This window comes from Delphinus delphis, chromosome 10, assembly GCF_949987515.2.
Source record: "Delphinus delphis chromosome 10, mDelDel1.2, whole genome shotgun sequence".
NCBI lineage: Eukaryota > Metazoa > Chordata > Mammalia > Artiodactyla > Delphinidae > Delphinus > Delphinus delphis.
In genome coordinates this window covers 24,794,407-24,816,465 of record NC_082692.2, presented here as the reverse complement: position 1 = coordinate 24,816,465, position 22,059 = coordinate 24,794,407, and the positions used below count along the sequence as shown (strand labels likewise).

At 48.7% G+C, this 22,059-nt stretch overlaps 1 pseudogene; it reads left to right on the top strand.

The window, feature by feature from the left end:
* Positions 1-5,235, top strand: LOC132431867 (mediator of RNA polymerase II transcription subunit 1 pseudogene; annotated as a pseudogene).
* The last annotated feature ends 16,824 nt before the right edge of the window (positions 5,236-22,059 follow it).

Below are 22,059 nucleotides of genomic sequence, written 5' to 3'. Positions count from 1 at the left end.
ATGAGGGCTCAGGGGGAAACCGAGGAGTCCGAAAGTGTGAGTAAGATGAGTTCTCTCTTGGAATGGCTCCATGCAAAATTTAACCAAAGTAGAACTTGGAGTGAAACCATTAAGCTTGTGCATCAATTCATGTAACATCTTTACCAGCAATGACTGACTGGAGTCTATAGCAAGCCAGAATGGACTGGGCTGTCATCTCAGTGCCAGTGACACTGAATGTTACATCACATCAGATATGTTCTATGTGGAAGTGCAGTTAGATCCTACAGGACAGGTTTGTGATGTAAAAGTGGCTCACCATGGAGAGAATCCTGTGATCTGTCCAGAGTTTGTACAGCAGCTAAGGGGGAAAAATTTTGATGAATTTTCTAAGCAACTTAAGGGTCTTGTTAATCTTTATAACCTTCCAGGGGATAACAAACTGAAGACCAAATGTTCTTGGCTCTCCAATCCCTAGAACAAGATCTATCTAAAACGGCAGTTATGTATTGGAAAGTAACGAATGCTGGTCCCTTGGATAAGATTCTTCATGGAACTGTTGGCTATCTCACTCCAAGAAGTGGGGGTCATTTAATTAACTTGAAGTATTATGCCTCTCCTTCTGACATGCTGGATGATAAGACTACATCCCCTATCGTTTTGCACAAGAATAATGTTCCTTGATCTTTGGGCATGAATGCATCAGTGACAATTGAAGGAACATCTATTATGTATAAACTCCCAACTGCACCATTAATTATGGGGTCACATCCAGTTGACAACAAATGGACTCCCTCCTTCTCCTCAATCACCAGTGCGAAGAGTGTGGATCTTCCTGCCTGTTTCTTCTTGAAATTTCCCCAGCCAATCCCAGTATCTAGAGCATTTGTTCAGAAACTTCAGAACTGCACAGGAATTCCATTGTTTGAAACCCAGGCAACTTATGTACCCATCTATGAACCGATCACTCACTTTGAGATGTCAAAGGACCCTGACCTTGTACCTTTGAATCACAACATGTGATTTTATGCTGCTGTTCCAGGTCAGCCACACTGCTATTTCCTCAACAAGGATGCTCCACTTCCAGATGGTAGAAATCTACCAGGAACCTTGTTAGCAAAATCACCTTTCAGCACACTGGCTGGGTTCCCCTTATCCTGAATCTGATCAGACACCAAGGGGCTTAATACACCCTAATTGGAAGCTGTGTCAAAAGAACTATTCTGAAAGAAGATTCTCCTGGGCTCCTCCAATTTGAAGTGTGTCCGCTCTCAGAGTCCCGTTTCAGCATATCTTTTCAGCACCCTGTAAATGACTCCCTGGTGTCTGTGGTAATGGATATACAGGACTCAAAACATGTGAGCTGTAAACTCTACAAGGGACTGTCAGATGCACTCATCTTCACAGATGACTTCATTGCCAAAGTTGTTCAAATATGTATGTCCATCCCTGTAACAATGAGGGCTATTTGGAAGAAAGCTGAAACCATTCAGACCAACACCCCAGCACTGTCCCTCATTGCAGAGACAGTTGAAGACATGGTGAAAAAGAACCTGCCCCTGGCTAGCAGCCCAGAGTATGGCATGACCACAGGCAACAACCCAATGAGTGGTACCACTACACCAACCAACACATTTCTGGGGGTCCATATTACCTTGTTTAATATGAGCATGAATATCAAAGATAGGCATGAGTCTGTGAGCCATGGGGAGGACTTCAGCAAGGTGTCTCAGAACCAAGTTCTTACCAGTTTGTTGCAAATAACAGGGAACGGGGTGTCTACCATTGGCTCAAGTCTGACCCTCCTCATCACATGCTGCCACCTGTCTCTTCGAAGGCTGGAAACACCAAGAACCACCCGAAGCTCATGAATCTTCTTAAAGATATTCCTGCCCAGGATTTCTCAACCCTTTATGGAAGCAGCACTTTAGAAAGGCAGAATTCCTCTTCTGGTGCACCCCGGATGGAAATGTGCTTGGGAAGCAACCAGAGAAAGAAGAAGAAGACATAAAGATTATCACCTGACAAACCCAAGCACCAGACTGAAGATGACTTTCAGAGGGAGCTATTTTCAATGGATGTTGACTCACAGACCCTATCTTTGATGTCAACATGACAGCTGACACACTGGATATGCCACACATCATTCCAGCTCCAAGTCAGTGTAGCAATCCCCCAACAAATTACCGACAACAAGTAATTCATCCCCAACCCAGTATTCAAAGGAAAGGGTTAGGGTTAAGGTTAGGGTTAGGGTTAGGGTTAGGGAATGGTGTATGATTTAGGGTACAGGTTAGGGTATGAAAACAGGTTAGGGTTAGGTTACTTGTTAGGGTATGGGTTAGTGTTAGTGTATGGGTTAGGATTAGGGTAAACGTTAGGGTAAGGGTTAAGGTTAGGGTTAAGTATAGGGTTAGGGAATGGATATGGTTTTGGGTACAGGTTAGGGTATGACACGAGTTAGAGTTAGGGTACATGTTAGGGTATGGGTTAGAGTTAGTGTACACGTTGGGATTAGGGTATGGGTTAGGGTAAGGTTTAGGGTTAGTGTTAGGTTTAGGGTTAAGGTAGGGTTAGGATTAAGGAAAGGGTATGGTTTATGGTACAGGTTAGGGTATGACAATGGGTTGGGTTTAGGGTACATGTTAGGCTACGGGTTAGTGTTAGGCTTAGGATTAGGGTACGGGTTGTGTAAGGGTTAGGGTTAGGGTTAGGGTTAGGGTCAGGGAACGGGTATGGTTTAGGGTTAGTACAAAGGTTAGGATTAGGGTATGCGTTAGGTTAAGGTTTAGGGTTAAGGTTAGGGTTAGGCTTAGGCTTAGGGAATGGGTACTCTTTAGGGTACAGGTTAGGGTACGACAAGGGGATAGGGTAAGGGTACGTGGTAGGGTATGGGTTAGTGTTTGTGTACAGGTTAGGATTAGGGTACAGGTTAGGGTAAGGTTTAGGGTTAGTGTTAGGGTTAGCGTTAAGGTTAGGGTTAGGGTTAAGGAACGGGTATGGTTTAGGGTATGCCAAACGGTTAGGGTTGCGGTACATGTTAGGGGACAGTTTAGTGTTAATGAAAGGGTTAGGATTAGGGCGTGCGTTAGGGTAAGCATTAGGGTTAGGGTTAGGGTTAGGGAATCGGTACGGTTTAGGATAGAGGTGGGGTACAGCAACAGGTTAGGGTAAGAGTACTTGTTAGGGTATGGGTTAGTGTTAGTGTATGGGTTAGGATTAGGGAATGGTTTAGGGTAAGGTTAAGGTTAGGGTTAGGGTTAGAGTTAGGATTAGGGGATGGGTACGGTTTACGGTACAGTTTAGGGTACGAAAACGGATTAGGGTTAGGGTATGTGTTAGGGTACGGGTTAGTGTTAGTATACAGGTTAGGATTAAGGTACAGGATAGGTTAAGGATAAGGGTTAGGGTTAGGGTTAAGGTTAGGGTTAGGGAACTGGTATGGTTTAGGGTAGAAGTTAGGGTATGACAAATGTTTAGGGTTAGGGTATGTGTTAGGGTACGGTTTAGTGTTAGTGTATGGGTTAGGATTAGGGTATGGGTTAGGGTAAGATTTAGGGTTAGAGTTATTGTTAGGGTTAGTGTTGGGGAACAGGTACAATTTAGGGTACAGGGTAGGGTACGACAATGGGTTAGGATTTGGGTAAGTGTTACGATATGGTTCAGTGTTAGTGTACGGGTTAAGATTAGGGTACGGGTTAGTGTAAGAGTTAGAGTTACGCTTAGGTTTAGGGTCTGGTATGGTTTAGGTTACAGTTTAGGGTACGAGAAGGGTTTAGGTTTAGCATACGTGTTAGAGAACGGGTTAGTGATAGTCTACGGGATAGGATTAGGATACGGGTTAGGGTAAGGTTTAGGGTTAGTGTTAGGGTTAATGTTAAGGTTACGGTTAGGGTTCGGGAACGGGTATGGTTTAGGGTAAAAGTTAGGGTACAACAAGTGTTTAGGGTTAGGGTACGAGTTAGTGTACAGGTTAGGATTACGGTACAGGTTAGGTTAAAGTTTAGGGTTAGTGTTAGGGTTAGGGTTAAGGTTAGGGTTAGGGTTAGGGAATGGGTACGGTTTAGTGTTAGTGTTAGGGTTAGGGTTACAGTTAGGGTTAGGGAATGGGTACGGTACATGTTAGGGTACGACAATGGTTTCGGGTTAGCGTATGTGTTAGGGTATGTGTTAGTGTTAGTGTACGGGTTAGGATTAGGGTATGGGTTAGGGTAAGGCTTCAGGTAAGGGTTAGGTTTAGGCTTAGGGTTAGGGTTAGAGTTAGGGTTAGGGTTAGGGAACAGGTGAACTGCAGTGCCCCTGTGCTCCATATAAAGTGATGGAAATATCCAATGGAAGTGTTAGAAACATCTTATTTCACCCGAGCCTTATACACTGCTATATATTAATTACAGTGTGGCTCACACATCTGTTCATTGAAGTTACAATGTTCTCAATTTCTCTTACTGATCCTCTAGAGTGGGCCCCAACAAGGCTCCCCTTGCCCAGTGTCATTGGAGCCAACAGATCGAGACTGAGTTTGGTTCAGAAGCAAGGGAAACTTTATATTTTGATCAGAGAATGGAGAGATGAGAGCGTGCGCTCCCACGCGTGCTGTGGGCTGAGCTGCTGTTTAGGGATCGCAGCAGCGTCAGCGGGAGGGAGGGGGAGGAGCTCTCGAGGGCTGGGTTGGCTGCAGCTGAGGCTCTATGTCGCGGAGTGTGCATGGAGCCCCGGGAGCTGAAGTGTCGACCCAGTCATTCTGCACTAGGAAATCGGGTCTGAAGTGCCGGGTGTGGGACCTCTGCGTGCGGAACCCTAGGAGCACGTGAAATTAGACAAAGCACAAAGGAAAAAAAGGTTAGACTTTAGTTTATTGCCCAGATTCTATTTTTATCTCCCAGGAATTTTTCATGGGCTTTGGCGGTGACAAACCCCTCCTCTGCCTTTTGTCCCATTCCTAATTCTTGGTGCGCTGTGGGTGCAGACCCCTCTTCTGTAACTGCTTCGTGCTGAGTCGGGAGTCCTCATACTCGTGGGGAGGGGCAGAACTTCTCCCCAGCAGCCTCCGGGTGAGGTTGATTGTCCCCAGGCCTCCTGCCTCACTGCTCGTCCGCCTGAGCGCCAGCATTGGAAGTGTTATAGATTCTAATGACCTTGAAGGGTGCAGGAAAGAGATGCGCAGAGACGCTGTGGGGGCCGGTTTTACCCCACCCCACATTTGTTCGACCACCTTAGGCTGACGGTTTCTGCCAGCCTAGATGCTCTGACCAGTAGTCTGTGCTTTCATCAATTAGGCCCCTAAATTAACGTACAAACAGCACCAGATGTCAGAGCCCTGCCCACTCAACTCCCAGACAGTCCAGGCCCGGTGGTGATCCACGACCATGACGGCCACTGAATCAACGGCCTTTTGAAGTAACCAGGTGTCCAGCTGGTCTCATTGGCTGCCGTCACTGCGGTGTCTGTAGGCTTTTCTATGGTGACAGTGTGGTATACGGTTCCTCCGCCAAGCTTATTAGCTCCCCTCTGGGTGCAGTAAGTCCTGCAAGCAGTAGTCTGCTCTTTTGGGGCACACTCTTGTTGTTTTCTGAGAGAAGCTCCAGGTCATGTGATGGTCACACGAGTCGTCATGGGGGCCCGTTGCCCCCGGTTGTCTCTCTGGAGGTTGGAGCTGGAGGGCCTCCTCACTCGAGGTCAGTGTGCCCAGGGAGCGACCCCTGCAACTTCAGGGCATGGTGGGTGGTTAGGATCACCACGTTGGGTCCTTTTCCCTTAGGAGGGAGCTGGCCTTGTGGGCTGCTGATTTCCAGGTTTTTAGATACCCCCAGTACCCTGGCCGGATGGGGCAGTGGGCCAAGCCCTTGGTGACCATAGTTTATCCTACCTGGAGGGCATTCTTGCGTTGTTCCATTTCAAGTGGTCCCAGTTTTTGCACTAATACTCCAAGGGTGATTCACCTTCTATGTGGATGTAAAGGTCAAAGGGTTTAGCTAAATTAGGGAGTTCCAGGGCAAGGGACTGAATTGACTGCTCTTTCCATTCTTGAAAGGCCGCTTCTGGCTTCTATTCAAAAGGATCATCATCTTTTCCTTTCAGTGTTTCATATAGAGGCCCAGCTATTAGACTGTAGTTAGGGATCCAGATGCAGCAAACCCTGGCCTCCCCAGTAACCCCTAAGTTGTCTTCTAGTTTTAGAAGGGGTAAGGCTGCAAATGGCTTCTTCCCTTTCCTGGGATGGGCTTCTCTGACCTTCTATGAGAATGAAGCCCAGGCAGGTCACCTTAGTCTGTGATATTTGAGACTTTTTCTTGGACACCTTCTATCCTTTATTGGCTAGGTAGTTCAGAGGCCTCCTTAGTAGGGCTGGCAATAAGAATGTCATCTGCATATTGAAGGAGGGTTCCCTTTTCCAGAGGTAGAACTTTTAGGTGTTTAGCTAAAGTTTCCCCAAAGATGCTGTGGGAGTTTTTGAACCCTTGGGGCAGGACGGCCCAGCAGTATTGTTTTTGTTGTATGTTGAGTCCTGCCACTCACAAGCCAAAATTTCTTGTGACTCTGGGACTAATGGAATACAGAAGGCATCATTGACGTCTAATACAGAATACCATGTCCTGGTGGATGGTAGAATGACCAGCAGGGTGTAGGAATTAGGAACTACTGGATGTGTATACTTGGTGGCTTCACTGACTGTTCTGACATCCTTTACCAGGTCCCCAGCAGCCCACAGGGCTATCGTGGTCAGGCCAATCCCAGGATATGGAGCTCATCTTGGCAGGTCCCCAGCAGCCAACAGGGATCTCGTGGTCACGCCCCTCCAAGGATAGGGAGCTCACCGTGGCAGGTTGCCAGCAGCCCACGGGGCTCTCGTGGTCAGGCCTCTCTCAGGATATGGAGCTCACCTGTGCAGCTACCCAGCAGCCCATGAGGCTCTTGTGGTCATGCCCCTCCCAGGATACAGAGCTCCCCTGGGAAGGTACCCCAGCACGGCTGGGCACACAGGAACCGTGAACATAGCCCTGATTGCAGAGCAACCCCAGCTCACCTGTCACTCAGGGCTGACACAGAACACCTCAGAGCAGGACTTGAACTAACAAACAGCAGCTCTGACAGGTCTGTAACCCTGGGCATCCCTCTGTGTGGCCTCCCTCCGCCTGGCCTTCCAGAGACTTCCAATGCAGCTGGGGCACCAGGCCTCTGTCTCCACCCACCACCCCTCCTCTCCCTGACTCCTGGGTTCCTCTCATTAGGAGAGGGTCTTCTTGAAGTTGTCTCCCACTCATGGGCCAGATAAAATGATTACAAGACAAACCAGAGCTGCAGCCTCTTGTCTATCCTGACTCTCAGGAGCCACACCTGTTCCTTGGACTTAGCCAGTTCAGCAAGGTCCATTTCCTGCAACTGTGAGCCCCTGAGGGGTGAGGATTGGCTGAACTGGGCAGCCTGACCATGCGGGCCAGCCCTCCCCAGGTGTGCCTGTGTTGAGGTCAATATAATCACTGTTGCAGGCAGCAAGAGCCCCTGCAGCTGTGCCTGACGCCATATTCTCTGCCCCGTCAGCAGTGTCGGGGCCGGGCTGGTGGGTGGGAGTGAGGGGCTACGGCTTTGTTGGTGGCCTGGTGTGAGTGGGGCTCTGCTGGACTTTCTCCAGGAGTTGCCAAGTTGCTACCTGTTAAAGAAGAGGATGTGTCACCCGTAACTGCCACTGGAATTTCTCCCTGGGCAGAGGTGAGGAAGGAAAAAAAGCAGTGGGGGCCTGGACAGGAGGGGTATCTCAGGCAGGGAAATGGAAAGCTTCCAGAAGAGCACCCGGGGCCAGGACAATCCTGGCTGGCCTGCAGGCACCAAGTCAGCTGGCGTGCTGTCGCTGGTGTGGCTCCACGGCCCTTCCTCTAGGCTTTTAAGTCCTTGTACATATTCAGGTGTTTTACCTGGGAAGGGTGGGAACAGTTCAGCAGCAGCTGGCCTGGGGCTCAGCTCACGTTTACTCACAGACGCCTCGGCACGGTCCCCTAGCTTTGCAATGAGGATGCTCCTTGCGGGGGTGCTGCTGGCTGCATGGGAGACGATTCCCCATCTCTGACCAACTTCAGAATTGTTTACCACTGGAGCAAGTGCCCTGATGGGGTTTTCCTCTGTATAACTGGTAGGTTCTTTTTGGTTCTTTTTTCTTTTCTGGCTCCAGCTAGATTTTATTCCTCCTTTTTGTATTTATAGATATAAGCATGGAAATAATTCATTCCTATAAATACATGTATGTGAAGGGAATAACTTTTTTCTGTTTCTTTAAACTTTATTTATTTTTTTAATTTTTATTTTTATTTACTTTTTTATACAGCAGGTTCTTATTGGTTATCTATTTTATAGATATAAATGTATACATGTCAATCCCAATCTCCCAACTCCTCCCACCCAACACCCCACGGCTTTACCCTCTCGGTGTCCATACATTTGTTCTCTATATCTGTGTCTCTATTTCTGCCCTGCAAAGCGGTTCATCTGTACCAGTTTTTAGGTTCCACATATATGCATTAATATACAATATTTGTTTTTCTCTTTCTGACTTACTTCACTATGTAGGACAGTCAATAGATCCATCGACGTCTCTACAAATGACCCAATTTCATTGCTTTTTATGGCTGAGTAATATTCGATTTTATATATGTACTACATCTGTATCCATTCGTCTGTCTCTGGGCATTTAGTTTCCTTCCATTGCCTGGCTATTGTAAATAGTGCTGCGAAGAATATTGTGGTGAATGTGCCTTTTTGATTTATGGATTTCTCTGGGTATATGTCCAGTAGTGGGATTGTTGGATCATAAGGTAATTCTATTTTTAGTTTTTTAAGGAACCTCCATAAACTTCTCCATAGTGACTGTATTAATTGACATTCCCACCAATAGTGGAAGAGGGTTCCTTTTCTCCACACCCTCTCCAGCATTTGTTATTGTAGATTTCCTGATGATGTCCATTCTAACAGGTGTGAGGTGATACCTCATTGTAGTTTTGATTTGCAATTCTCTAATAATTAGTGATGTTGGCTTAGGGTAAGGCTTCTGTTTCGGGATAGGGTTAGGGTTAGGGAATGGGTATGCTTTAGGGTAGAGATTAGGGTACGACAATGTGTTAGGGTTAGGGTACGTGTTGGGGTATGGGTTAGTGTTAGTGTATGGGTTAGGATTAGGGTACGGGTAAGGGTAATGGTTATGGTTAGGTTTATGGTTAGGGTTAGGGTTAGGGAACAGTTATGGCTTCGGGTACAGGTTATGGTATGACAAAAAGTTGGGGTTAGGGTACGTGTTAGGGTATGGGTTAGTAGTAGTGTATGGGTTAGAATTAGGGTCCAGGTTAGGGTAAGGCTTAGAGTAAGTGTTAGAGTTGGGCTTAGGTTTGGTTTAGGGTTAGGGAATGGGTACGGTTTAGTGTTAGTGTTAGGGTTAGGGTTACAGTTAGGGTTAGGGAATGGGTACGGTACATGTTAGGGTACGACAATGGTTTCGGGTTAGCGTATGTGTTAGTGTTAGTGTACGGGTTAGGATTAGGGTATGGGTTAGGGTAAGGCTTCAGGTAAGGGTTAGGTTTAGGCTTAGGGTTAGGGTTAGAGTTAGGGTTAGGGTTAGGGAACAGGTGAACTGCAGTGCCCCTGTGCTCCATATAAAGTGATGGAAATATCCAATGGAAGTGTTAGAAACATCTTATTTCACCCGAGCCTTATACACTGCTATATATTAATTACAGTGTGGCTCACACATCTGTTCATTGAAGTTACAATGTTCTCAATTTCTCTTACTGATCCTCTAGAGTGGGCCCCAACAAGGCTCCCCTTGCCCAGTGTCATTGGAGCCAACAGATCGAGACTGAGTTTGGTTCAGAAGCAAGGGAAACTTTATATTTTGATCAGAGAATGGAGAGATGAGAGCGTGCGCTCGCACGCGTGCTGTGGGCTGAGCTGCTGTTTAGGGATCGCAGCAGCGTCAGCGGGAGGGAGGGGGAGGAGCTCTCGAGGGCTGGGTTGGCTGCAGCTGAGGCTCTATGTCGCGGAGTGTGCATGGAGCCCCGGGAGCTGAAGTGTCGACCCAGTCATTCTGCACTAGGAAATCGGGTCTGAAGTGCCGGGTGTGGGACCTCTGCGTGCGGAACCCTAGGAGCACGTGAAATTAGACAAAGCACAAAGGAAAAAAAGGTTAGACTTTAGTTTATTGCCCAGATTCTATTTTTATCTCCCAGGAATTTTTCATGGGCTTTGGCGGTGACAAACCCCTCCTCTGCCTTTTGTCCCATTCCTAATTCTTGGTGCGCTGTGGGTGCAGACCCCTCTTCTGTAACTGCTTCGTGCTGAGTCGGGAGTCCTCATACTCGTGGGGAGGGGCAGAACTTCTCCCCAGCAGCCTCCGGGTGAGGTTGATTGTCCCCAGGCCTCCTGCCTCACTGCTCGTCCGCCTGAGCGCCAGCATTGGAAGTGTTATAGATTCTAATGACCTTGAAGGGTGCAGGAAAGAGATGCGCAGAGACGCTGTGGGGGCCGGTTTTACCCCACCCCACATTTGTTCGGCCACCTTAGGCTGACGGTTTCTGCCAGCCTAGATGCTCTGACCAGTAGTCTGTGCTTTCATCAATTAGGCCCCTAAATTAACGTACAAACAGCACCAGATGTCAGAGCCCTGCCCACTCAACTCCCAGACAGTCCAGGCCCGGTGGTGATCCACGACCATGACGGCCACTGAATCAACGGCCTTTTGAAGTAACCAGGTGTCCAGCTGGTCTCATTGGCTGCCGTCACTGCGGTGTCTGTAGGCTTTTCTATGGTGACAGTGTGGTATACGGTTCCTCCGCCAAGCTTATTAGCTCCCCTCTGGGTGCAGTAAGTCCTGCAAGCAGTAGTCTGCTCTTTTGGGGCACACTCTTGTTGTTTTCTGAGAGAAGCTCCAGGTCATGTGATGGTCACACGAGTCGTCATGGGGGCCCGTTGCCCCCGGTTGTCTCTCTGGAGGTTGGAGCTGGAGGGCCTCCTCACTCGAGGTCAGTGTGCCCAGGGAGCGACCCCTGCAACTTCAGGGCATGGTGGGTGGTTAGGATCACCACGTTGGGTCCTTTTCCCTTAGGAGGGAGCTGGCCTTGTGGGCTGCTGATTTCCAGGTTTTTAGATACCCCCAGTACCCTGGCCGGATGGGGCAGTGGGCCAAGCCCTTGGTGACCATAGTTTATCCTACCTGGAGGGCATTCTTGCGTTGTTCCATTTCAAGTGGTCCCAGTTTTTGCACTAATACTCCAAGGGTGATTCACCTTCTATGCGGATGTAAAGGTCAAAGGGTTTAGCTAAATTAGGGAGTTCCAGGGCAAGGGACTGAATTGACTGCTCTTTCCATTCTTGAAAGGCCGCTTCTGGCTTCTATTCAAAAGGATCATCATCTTTTCCTTTCAGTGTTTCATATAGAGGCCCAGCTATTAGACTGTAGTTAGGGATCCAGATGCAGCAAACCCTGGCCTCCCCAGTAACCCCTAAGTTGTCTTCTAGTTTTAGAAGGGGTAAGGCTGCAAATGGCTTCTTCCCTTTCCTGGGATGGGCTTCTCTGACCTTCTGTGAGAATGAAGCCCAGGCAGGTCACCTTAGTCTGTGATATTTGAGACTTTTTCTTGGACACCTTCTATCCTTTATTGGCTAGGTAGTTCAGAGGCCTCCTTAGTAGGGCTGGCAATAAGAATGTCATCTGCATATTGAAGGAGGGTTCCCTTTTCCAGAGGTAGAACTTTTAGGTGTTTAGCTAAAGTTTCCCCAAAGATGCTGTGGGAGTTTTTGAACCCTTGGGGCAGGACGGCCCAGCAGTATTGTTTTTGTTGTATGTTGAGTCCTGCCACTCACAAGCCAAAATTTCTTGTGACTCTGGGACTAATGGAATACAGAAGGCATCATTGACGTCTAATACAGAATACCATGTCCTGGTGGATGGTAGAATGACCAGCAGGGTGTAGGAATTAGGAACTACTGGATGTGTATACTTGGTGGCTTCACTGACTGTTCTGACATCCTTTACCAGGTCCCCAGCAGCCCACAGGGCTATCGTGGTCAGGCCAATCCCAGGATATGGAGCTCATCTTGGCAGGTCCCCAGCAGCCAACAGGGATCTCGTGGTCACGCCCCTCCAAGGATAGGGAGCTCACCGTGGCAGGTTGCCAGCAGCCCACGGGGCTCTCGTGGTCAGGCCTCTCTCAGGATATGGAGCTCACCTGTGCAGCTACCCAGCAGCCCATGAGGCTCTTGTGGTCATGCCCCTCCCAGGATACAGAGCTCCCCTGGGAAGGTACCCCAGCACGGCTGGGCACACAGGAACCGTGAACATAGCCCTGATTGCAGAGCAACCCCAGCTCACCTGTCACTCAGGGCTGACACAGAACACCTCAGAGCAGGACTTGAACTAACAAACAGCAGCTCTGACAGGTCTGTAACCCTGGGCATCCCTCTGTGTGGCCTCCCTCCGCCTGGCCTTCCAGAGACTTCCAATGCAGCTGGGGCACCAGGCCTCTGTCTCCACCCACCACCCCTCCTCTCCCTGACTCCTGGGTTCCTCTCATTAGGAGAGGGTCTTCTTGAAGTTGTCTCCCACTCATGGGCCAGATAAAATGATTACAAGACAAACCAGAGCTGCAGCCTCTTGTCTATCCTGACTCTCAGGAGCCACACCTGTTCCTTGGACTTAGCCAGTTCAGCAAGGTCCATTTCCTGCAACTGTGAGCCCCTGAGGGGTGAGGATTGGCTGAACTGGGCAGCCTGACCATGCGGGCCAGCCCTCCCCAGGTGTGCCTGGGTTGAGGTCAATATAATCACTGTTGCAGGCAGCAAGAGCCCCTGCAGCTGTGCCTGACGCCATATTCTCTGCCCCGTCAGCAGTGTCGGGGCCGGGCTGGTGGGTGGGAGTGAGGGGCTACGGCTTTGTTGGTGGCCTGGTGTGAGTGGGGCTCTGCTGGACTTTCTCCAGGAGTTGCCAAGTTGCTACCTGTTAAAGAAGAGGATGTGTCACCCGTAACTGCCACTGGAATTTCTCCCTGGGCAGAGGTGAGGAAGGAAAAAAAGCAGTGGGGGCCTGGACAGGAGGGGTATCTCAGGCAGGGAAATGGAAAGCTTCCAGAAGAGCACCCGGGGCCAGGACAATCCTGGCTGGCCTGCAGGCACCAAGTCAGCTGGCGTGCTGTCGCTGGTGTGGCTCCACGGCCCTTCCTCTAGGCTTTTAAGTCCTTGTACATATTCAGGTGTTTTACCTGGGAAGGGTGGGAACAGTTCAGCAGCAGCTGGCCTGGGGCTCAGCTCACGTTTACTCACAGACACCTCGGCACGGTCCCCTAGCTTTGCAATGAGGATGCTCCTTGCGGGGGTGCTGCTGGCTGCATGGGAGACGATTCCCCATCTCTGACCAACTTCAGAATTGTTTACCACTGGAGCAAGTGCCCTGATGGGGTTTTCCTCTGTATAACTGGTAGGTTCTTTTTGGTTCTTTTTTCTTTTCTGGCTCCAGCTAGATTTTATTCCTCCTTTTTGTATTTATAGATATAAGCATGGAAATAATTCATTCCTATAAATACATGTATGTGAAGGGAATAACTTTTTTCTGTTTCTTTAAACTTTATTTATTTTTTTAATTTTTATTTTTATTTACTTTTTTATACAGCAGGTTCTTATTGGTTATCTATTTTATAGATATAAATGTATACATGTCAATCCCAATCTCCCAACTCCTCCCACCCAACACCCCACGGCTTTACCCTCTCGGTGTCCATACGTTTGTTCTCTATATCTGTGTCTCTATTTCTGCCCTGCAAAGCGGTTCATCTGTACCAGTTTTTAGGTTCCACATATATGCATTAATATACAATATTTGTTTTTCTCTTTCTGACTTACTTCACTATGTAGGACAGTCAATAGATCCATCGACGTCTCTACAAATGACCCAATTTCATTGCTTTTTATGGCTGAGTAATATTCGATTTTATATATGTACTACATCTGTATCCATTCGTCTGTCTCTGGGCATTTAGTTTCCTTCCATTACCTGGCTATTGTAAATAGTGCTGCGAAGAATATTGTGGTGAATGTGCCTTTTTGATTTATGGATTTCTCTGGGTATATGTCCAGTAGTGGGATTGTTGGATCATAAGGTAATTCTATTTTTAGTTTTTTAAGGAACCTCCATAAACTTCTCCATAGTGACTGTATTAATTGACATTCCCACCAATAGTGGAAGAGGGTTCCTTTTCTCCACACCCTCTCCAGCATTTGTTATTGTAGATTTCCTGATGATGTCCATTCTAACAGGTGTGAGGTGATACCTCATTGTAGTTTTGATTTGCAATTCTCTAATAATTAGTGATGTTGGCTTAGGGTAAGGCTTCTGTTTCGGGATAGGGTTAGGGTTAGGGAATGGGTATGCTTTAGGGTAGAGATTAGGGTACGACAATGTGTTAGGGTTAGGGTACGTGTTGGGGTATGGGTTAGTGTTAGTGTATGGGTTAGGATTAGGGTACGGGTAAGGGTAATGGTTATGGTTAGGTTTATGGTTAGGGTTAGGGTTAGGGAACAGTTATGGCTTCGGGTACAGGTTATGGTATGACAAAAAGTTGGGGTTAGGGTACGTGTTAGGGTATGGGTTAGTAGTAGTGTATGGGTTAGAATTAGGGTCCAGGTTAGGGTAAGGCTTAGAGTAAGTGTTAGAGTTGGGCTTAGGTTTGGTTTAGGGTTAGGGAATGGGTACGGTTTAGTGTTAGTGTTAGGGTTAGGGTTACAGTTAGGGTTAGGGAATGGGTACGGTACATGTTAGGGTACGACAATGGTTTCGGGTTAGCGTATGTGTTAGTGTTAGTGTACGGGTTAGGATTAGGGTATGGGTTAGGGTAAGGCTTCAGGTAAGGGTTAGGTTTAGGCTTAGGGTTAGGGTTAGAGTTAGGGTTAGGGTTAGGGAACAGGTGAACTGCAGTGCCCCTGTGCTCCATATAAAGTGATGGAAATATCCAATGGAAGTGTTAGAAACATCTTATTTCACCCGAGCCTTATACACTGCTATATATTAATTACAGTGTGGCTCACACATCTGTTCATTGAAGTTACAATGTTCTCAATTTCTCTTACTGATCCTCTAGAGTGGGCCCCAACAAGGCTCCCCTTGCCCAGTGTCATTGGAGCCAACAGATCGAGACTGAGTTTGGTTCAGAAGCAAGGGAAACTTTATATTTTGATCAGAGAATGGAGAGATGAGAGCGTGCGCTCGCACGCGTGCTGTGGGCTGAGCTGCTGTTTAGGGATCGCAGCAGCGTCAGCGGGAGGGAGGGGGAGGAGCTCTCGAGGGCTGGGTTGGCTGCAGCTGAGGCTCTATGTCGCGGAGTGTGCATGGAGCCCCGGGAGCTGAAGTGTCGACCCAGTCATTCTGCACTAGGAAATCGGGTCTGAAGTGCCGGGTGTGGGACCTCTGCGTGCGGAACCCTAGGAGCACGTGAAATTAGACAAAGCACAAAGGAAAAAAAGGTTAGACTTTAGTTTATTGCCCAGATTCTATTTTTATCTCCCAGGAATTTTTCATGGGCTTTGGCGGTGACAAACCCCTCCTCTGCCTTTTGTCCCATTCCTAATTCTTGGTGCGCTGTGGGTGCAGACCCCTCTTCTGTAACTGCTTCGTGCTGAGTCGGGAGTCCTCATACTCGTGGGGAGGGGCAGAACTTCTCCCCAGCAGCCTCCGGGTGAGGTTGATTGTCCCCAGGCCTCCTGCCTCACTGCTCGTCCGCCTGAGCGCCAGCATTGGAAGTGTTATAGATTCTAATGACCTTGAAGGGTGCAGGAAAGAGATGCGCAGAGACGCTGTGGGGGCCGGTTTTACCCCACCCCACATTTGTTCGGCCACCTTAGGCTGACGGTTTCTGCCAGCCTAGATGCTCTGACCAGTAGTCTGTGCTTTCATCAATTAGGCCCCTAAATTAACGTACAAACAGCACCAGATGTCAGAGCCCTGCCCACTCAACTCCCAGACAGTCCAGGCCCGGTGGTGATCCACGACCATGACGGCCACTGAATCAACGGCCTTTTGAAGTAACCAGGTGTCCAGCTGGTCTCATTGGCTGCCGTCACTGCGGTGTCTGTAGGCTTTTCTATGGTGACAGTGTGGTATACGGTTCCTCCGCCAAGCTTATTAGCTCCCCTCTGGGTGCAGTAAGTCCTGCAAGCAGTAGTCTGCTCTTTTGGGGCACACTCTTGTTGTTTTCTGAGAGAAGCTCCAGGTCATGTGATGGTCACACGAGTCGTCATGGGGGCCCGTTGCCCCCGGTTGTCTCTCTGGAGGTTGGAGCTGGAGGGCCTCCTCACTCGAGGTCAGTGTGCCCAGGGAGCGACCCCTGCAACTTCAGGGCATGGTGGGTGGTTAGGATCACCACGTTGGGTCCTTTTCCCTTAGGAGGGAGCTGGCCTTGTGGGCTGCTGATTTCCAGGTTTTTAGATACCCCCAGTACCCTGGCCGGATGGGGCAGTGGGCCAAGCCCTTGGTGACCATAGTTTATCCTACCTGGAGGGCATTCTTGCGTTGTTCCATTTCAAGTGGTCCCAGTTTTTGCACTAATACTCCAAGGGTGATTCACCTTCTATGCGGATGTAAAGGTCAAAGGGTTTAGCTAAATTAGGGAGTTCCAGGGCAAGGGACTGAATTGACTGCTCTTTCCATTCTTGAAAGGCCGCTTCTGGCTTCTATTCAAAAGGATCATCATCTTTTCCTTTCAGTGTTTCATATAGAGGCCCAGCTATTAGACTGTAGTTAGGGATCCAGATGCAGCAAACCCTGGCCTCCCCAGTAACCCCTAAGTTGTCTTCTAGTTTTAGAAGGGGTAAGGCTGCAAATGGCTTCTTCCCTTTCCTGGGATGGGCTTCTCTGACCTTCTGTGAGAATGAAGCCCAGGCAGGTCACCTTAGTCTGTGATATTTGAGACTTTTTCTTGGACACCTTCTATCCTTTATTGGCTAGGTAGTTCAGAGGCCTCCTTAGTAGGGCTGGCAATAAGAATGTCATCTGCATATTGAAGGAGGGTTCCCTTTTCCAGAGGTAGAACTTTTAGGTGTTTAGCTAAAGTTTCCCCAAAGATGCTGTGGGAGTTTTTGAACCCTTGGGGCAGGACGGCCCAGCAGTATTGTTTTTGTTGTATGTTGAGTCCTGCCACTCACAAGCCAAAATTTCTTGTGACTCTGGGACTAATGGAATACAGAAGGCATCATTGACGTCTAATACAGAATACCATGTCCTGGTGGATGGTAGAATGACCAGCAGGGTGTAGGAATTAGGAACTACTGGATGTGTATACTTGGTGGCTTCACTGACTGTTCTGACATCCTTTACCAGGTCCCCAGCAGCCCACGGGGCTATCGTGGTCAGGCCAATCCCAGGATATGGAGCTCATCTTGGCAGGTCCCCAGCAGCCAACAGGGATCTCGTGGTCACGCCCCTCCAAGGATAGGGAGCTCACCGTGGCAGGTTGCCAGCAGCCCACGGGGCTCTCGTGGTCAGGCCTCTCTCAGGATATGGAGCTCACCTGTGCAGCTACCCAGCAGCCCATGAGGCTCTTGTGGTCATGCCCCTCCCAGGATACAGAGCTCCCCTGGGAAGGTACCCCAGCACGGCTGGGCACACAGGAACCGTGAACATAGCCCTGATTGCAGAGCAACCCCAGCTCACCTGTCACTCAGGGCTGACACAGAACACCTCAGAGCAGGACTTGAACTAACAAACAGCAGCTCTGACAGGTCTGTAACCCTGGGCATCCCTCTGTGTGGCCTCCCTCCGCCTGGCCTTCCAGAGACTTCCAATGCAGCTGGGGCACCAGGCCTCTGTCTCCACCCACCACCCCTCCTCTCCCTGACTCCTGGGTTCCTCTCATTAGGAGAGGGTCTTCTTGAAGTTGTCTCCCACTCATGGGCCAGATAAAATGATTACAAGACAAACCAGAGCTGCAGCCTCTTGTCTATCCTGACTCTCAGGAGCCACACCTGTTCCTTGGACTTAGCCAGTTCAGCAAGGTCCATTTCCTGCAACTGTGAGCCCCTGAGGGGTGAGGATTGGCTGAACTGGGCAGCCTGACCATGCGGGCCAGCCCTCCCCAGGTGTGCCTGGGTTGAGGTCAATATAATCACTGTTGCAGGCAGCAAGAGCCCCTGCAGCTGTGCCTGACGCCATATTCTCTGCCCCGTCAGCAGTGTCGGGGCCGGGCTGGTGGGTGGGAGTGAGGGGCTACGGCTTTGTTGGTGGCCTGGTGTGAGTGGGGCTCTGCTGGACTTTCTCCAGGAGTTGCCAAGTTGCTACCTGTTAAAGAAGAGGATGTGTCACCCGTAACTGCCACTGGAATTTCTCCCTGGGCAGAGGTGAGGAAGGAAAAAAAGCAGTGGGGGCCTGGACAGGAGGGGTATCTCAGGCAGGGAAATGGAAAGCTTCCAGAAGAGCACCCGGGGCCAGGACAATCCTGGCTGGCCTGCAGGCACCAAGTCAGCTGGCGTGCTGTCGCTGGTGTGGCTCCACGGCCCTTCCTCTAGGCTTTTAAGTCCTTGTACATATTCAGGTGTTTTACCTGGGAAGGGTGGGAACAGTTCAGCAGCAGCTGGCCTGGGGCTCAGCTCACGTTTACTCACAGACGCCTCGGCACGGTCCCCTAGCTTTGCAATGAGGATGCTCCTTGCGGGGGTGCTGCTGGCTGCATGGGAGACGATTCCCCATCTCTGACCAACTTCAGAATTGTTTACCACTGGAGCAAGTGCCCTGATGGGGTTTTCCTCTGTATAACTGGTAGGTTCTTTTTGGTTCTTTTTTCTTTTCTGGCTCCAGCTAGATTTTATTCCTCCTTTTTGTATTTATAGATATAAGCATGGAAATAATTCATTCCTATAAATACATGTATGTGAAGGGAATAACTTTTTTCTGTTTCTTTAAACTTTATTTATTTTTTTAATTTTTATTTTTATTTACTTTTTTATACAGCAGGTTCTTATTGGTTATCTATTTTATAGATATAAATGTATACATGTCAATCCCAATCTCCCAACTCCTCCCACCCAACACCCCACGGCTTTACCCTCTCGGTGTCCATACGTTTGTTCTCTATATCTGTGTCTCTATTTCTGCCCTGCAAAGCGGTTCATCTGTACCAGTTTTTAGGTTCCACATATATGCATTAATATACAATATTTGTTTTTCTCTTTCTGACTTACTTCACTATGTAGGACAGTCAATAGATCCATCGACGTCTCTACAAATGACCCAATTTCATTGCTTTTTATGGCTGAGTAATATTCGATTTTATATATGTACTACATCTGTATCCATTCGTCTGTCTCTGGGCATTTAGTTTCCTTCCATTACCTGGCTATTGTAAATAGTGCTGCGAAGAATATTGTGGTGAATGTGCCTTTTTGATTTATGGATTTCTCTGGGTATATGTCCAGTAGTGGGATTGTTGGATCATAAGGTAATTCTATTTTTAGTTTTTTAAGGAACCTCCATAAACTTCTCCATAGTGACTGTATTAATTGACATTCCCACCAATAGTGGAAGAGGGTTCCTTTTCTCCACACCCTCTCCAGCATTTGTTATTGTAGATTTCCTGATGATGTCCATTCTAACAGGTGTGAGGTGATACCTCATTGTAGTTTTGATTTGCAATTCTCTAATAATTAGTGATGTTGGCTTAGGGTAAGGCTTCTGTTTCGGGATAGGGTTAGGGTTAGGGAATGGGTATGCTTTAGGGTAGAGATTAGGGTACGACAATGTGTTAGGGTTAGGGTACGTGTTGGGGTATGGGTTAGTGTTAGTGTATGGGTTAGGATTAGGGTACGGGTAAGGGTAATGGTTATGGTTAGGTTTATGGTTAGGGTTAGGGTTAGGGAACAGTTATGGCTTCGGGTACAGGTTATGGTATGACAAAAAGTTGGGGTTAGGGTACGTGTTAGGGTATGGGTTAGTAGTAGTGTATGGGTTAGAATTAGGGTCCAGGTTAGGGTAAGGCTTAGAGTAAGTGTTAGAGTTGGGCTTAGGTTTGGTTTAGGGTTAGGGAATGGGTACGGTTTAGTGTTAGTGTTAGGGTTAGGGTTACAGTTAGGGTTAGGGAATGGGTACGGTACATGTTAGGGTACGACAATGGTTTCGGGTTAGCGTATGTGTTAGTGTTAGTGTACGGGTTAGGATTAGGGTATGGGTTAGGGTAAGGCTTCAGGTAAGGGTTAGGTTTAGGCTTAGGGTTAGGGTTAGAGTTAGGGTTAGGGTTAGGGAACAGGTGAACTGCAGTGCCCCTGTGCTCCATATAAAGTGATGGAAATATCCAATGGAAGTGTTAGAAACATCTTATTTCACCCGAGCCTTATACACTGCTATATATTAATTACAGTGTGGCTCACACATCTGTTCATTGAAGTTACAATGTTCTCAATTTCTCTTACTGATCCTCTAGAGTGGGCCCCAACAAGGCTCCCCTTGCCCAGTGTCATTGGAGCCAACAGATCGAGACTGAGTTTGGTTCAGAAGCAAGGGAAACTTTATATTTTGATCAGAGAATGGAGAGATGAGAGCGTGCGCTCGCACGCGTGCTGTGGGCTGAGCTGCTGTTTAGGGATCGCAGCAGCGTCAGCGGGAGGGAGGGGGAGGAGCTCTCGAGGGCTGGGTTGGCTGCAGCTGAGGCTCTATGTCGCGGAGTGTGCATGGAGCCCCGGGAGCTGAAGTGTCGACCCAGTCATTCTGCACTAGGAAATCGGGTCTGAAGTGCCGGGTGTGGGACCTCTGCGTGCGGAACCCTAGGAGCACGTGAAATTAGACAAAGCACAAAGGAAAAAAAGGTTAGACTTTAGTTTATTGCCCAGATTCTATTTTTATCTCCCAGGAATTTTTCATGGGCTTTGGCGGTGACAAACCCCTCCTCTGCCTTTTGTCCCATTCCTAATTCTTGGTGCGCTGTGGGTGCAGACCCCTCTTCTGTAACTGCTTCGTGCTGAGTCGGGAGTCCTCATACTCGTGGGGAGGGGCAGAACTTCTCCCCAGCAGCCTCCGGGTGAGGTTGATTGTCCCCAGGCCTCCTGCCTCACTGCTCGTCCGCCTGAGCGCCAGCATTGGAAGTGTTATAGATTCTAATGACCTTGAAGGGTGCAGGAAAGAGATGCGCAGAGACGCTGTGGGGGCCGGTTTTACCCCACCCCACATTTGTTCGGCCACCTTAGGCTGACGGTTTCTGCCAGCCTAGATGCTCTGACCAGTAGTCTGTGCTTTCATCAATTAGGCCCCTAAATTAACGTACAAACAGCACCAGATGTCAGAGCCCTGCCCACTCAACTCCCAGACAGTCCAGGCCCGGTGGTGATCCACGACCATGACGGCCACTGAATCAACGGCCTTTTGAAGTAACCAGGTGTCCAGCTGGTCTCATTGGCTGCCGTCACTGCGGTGTCTGTAGGCTTTTCTATGGTGACAGTGTGGTATACGGTTCCTCCGCCAAGCTTATTAGCTCCCCTCTGGGTGCAGTAAGTCCTGCAAGCAGTAGTCTGCTCTTTTGGGGCACACTCTTGTTGTTTTCTGAGAGAAGCTCCAGGTCATGTGATGGTCACACGAGTCGTCATGGGGGCCCGTTGCCCCCGGTTGTCTCTCTGGAGGTTGGAGCTGGAGGGCCTCCTCACTCGAGGTCAGTGTGCCCAGGGAGCGACCCCTGCAACTTCAGGGCATGGTGGGTGGTTAGGATCACCACGTTGGGTCCTTTTCCCTTAGGAGGGAGCTGGCCTTGTGGGCTGCTGATTTCCAGGTTTTTAGATACCCCCAGTACCCTGGCCGGATGGGGCAGTGGGCCAAGCCCTTGGTGACCATAGTTTATCCTACCTGGAGGGCATTCTTGCGTTGTTCCATTTCAAGTGGTCCCAGTTTTTGCACTAATACTCCAAGGGTGATTCACCTTCTATGCGGATGTAAAGGTCAAAGGGTTTAGCTAAATTAGGGAGTTCCAGGGCAAGGGACTGAATTGACTGCTCTTTCCATTCTTGAAAGGCCGCTTCTGGCTTCTATTCAAAAGGATCATCATCTTTTCCTTTCAGTGTTTCATATAGAGGCCCAGCTATTAG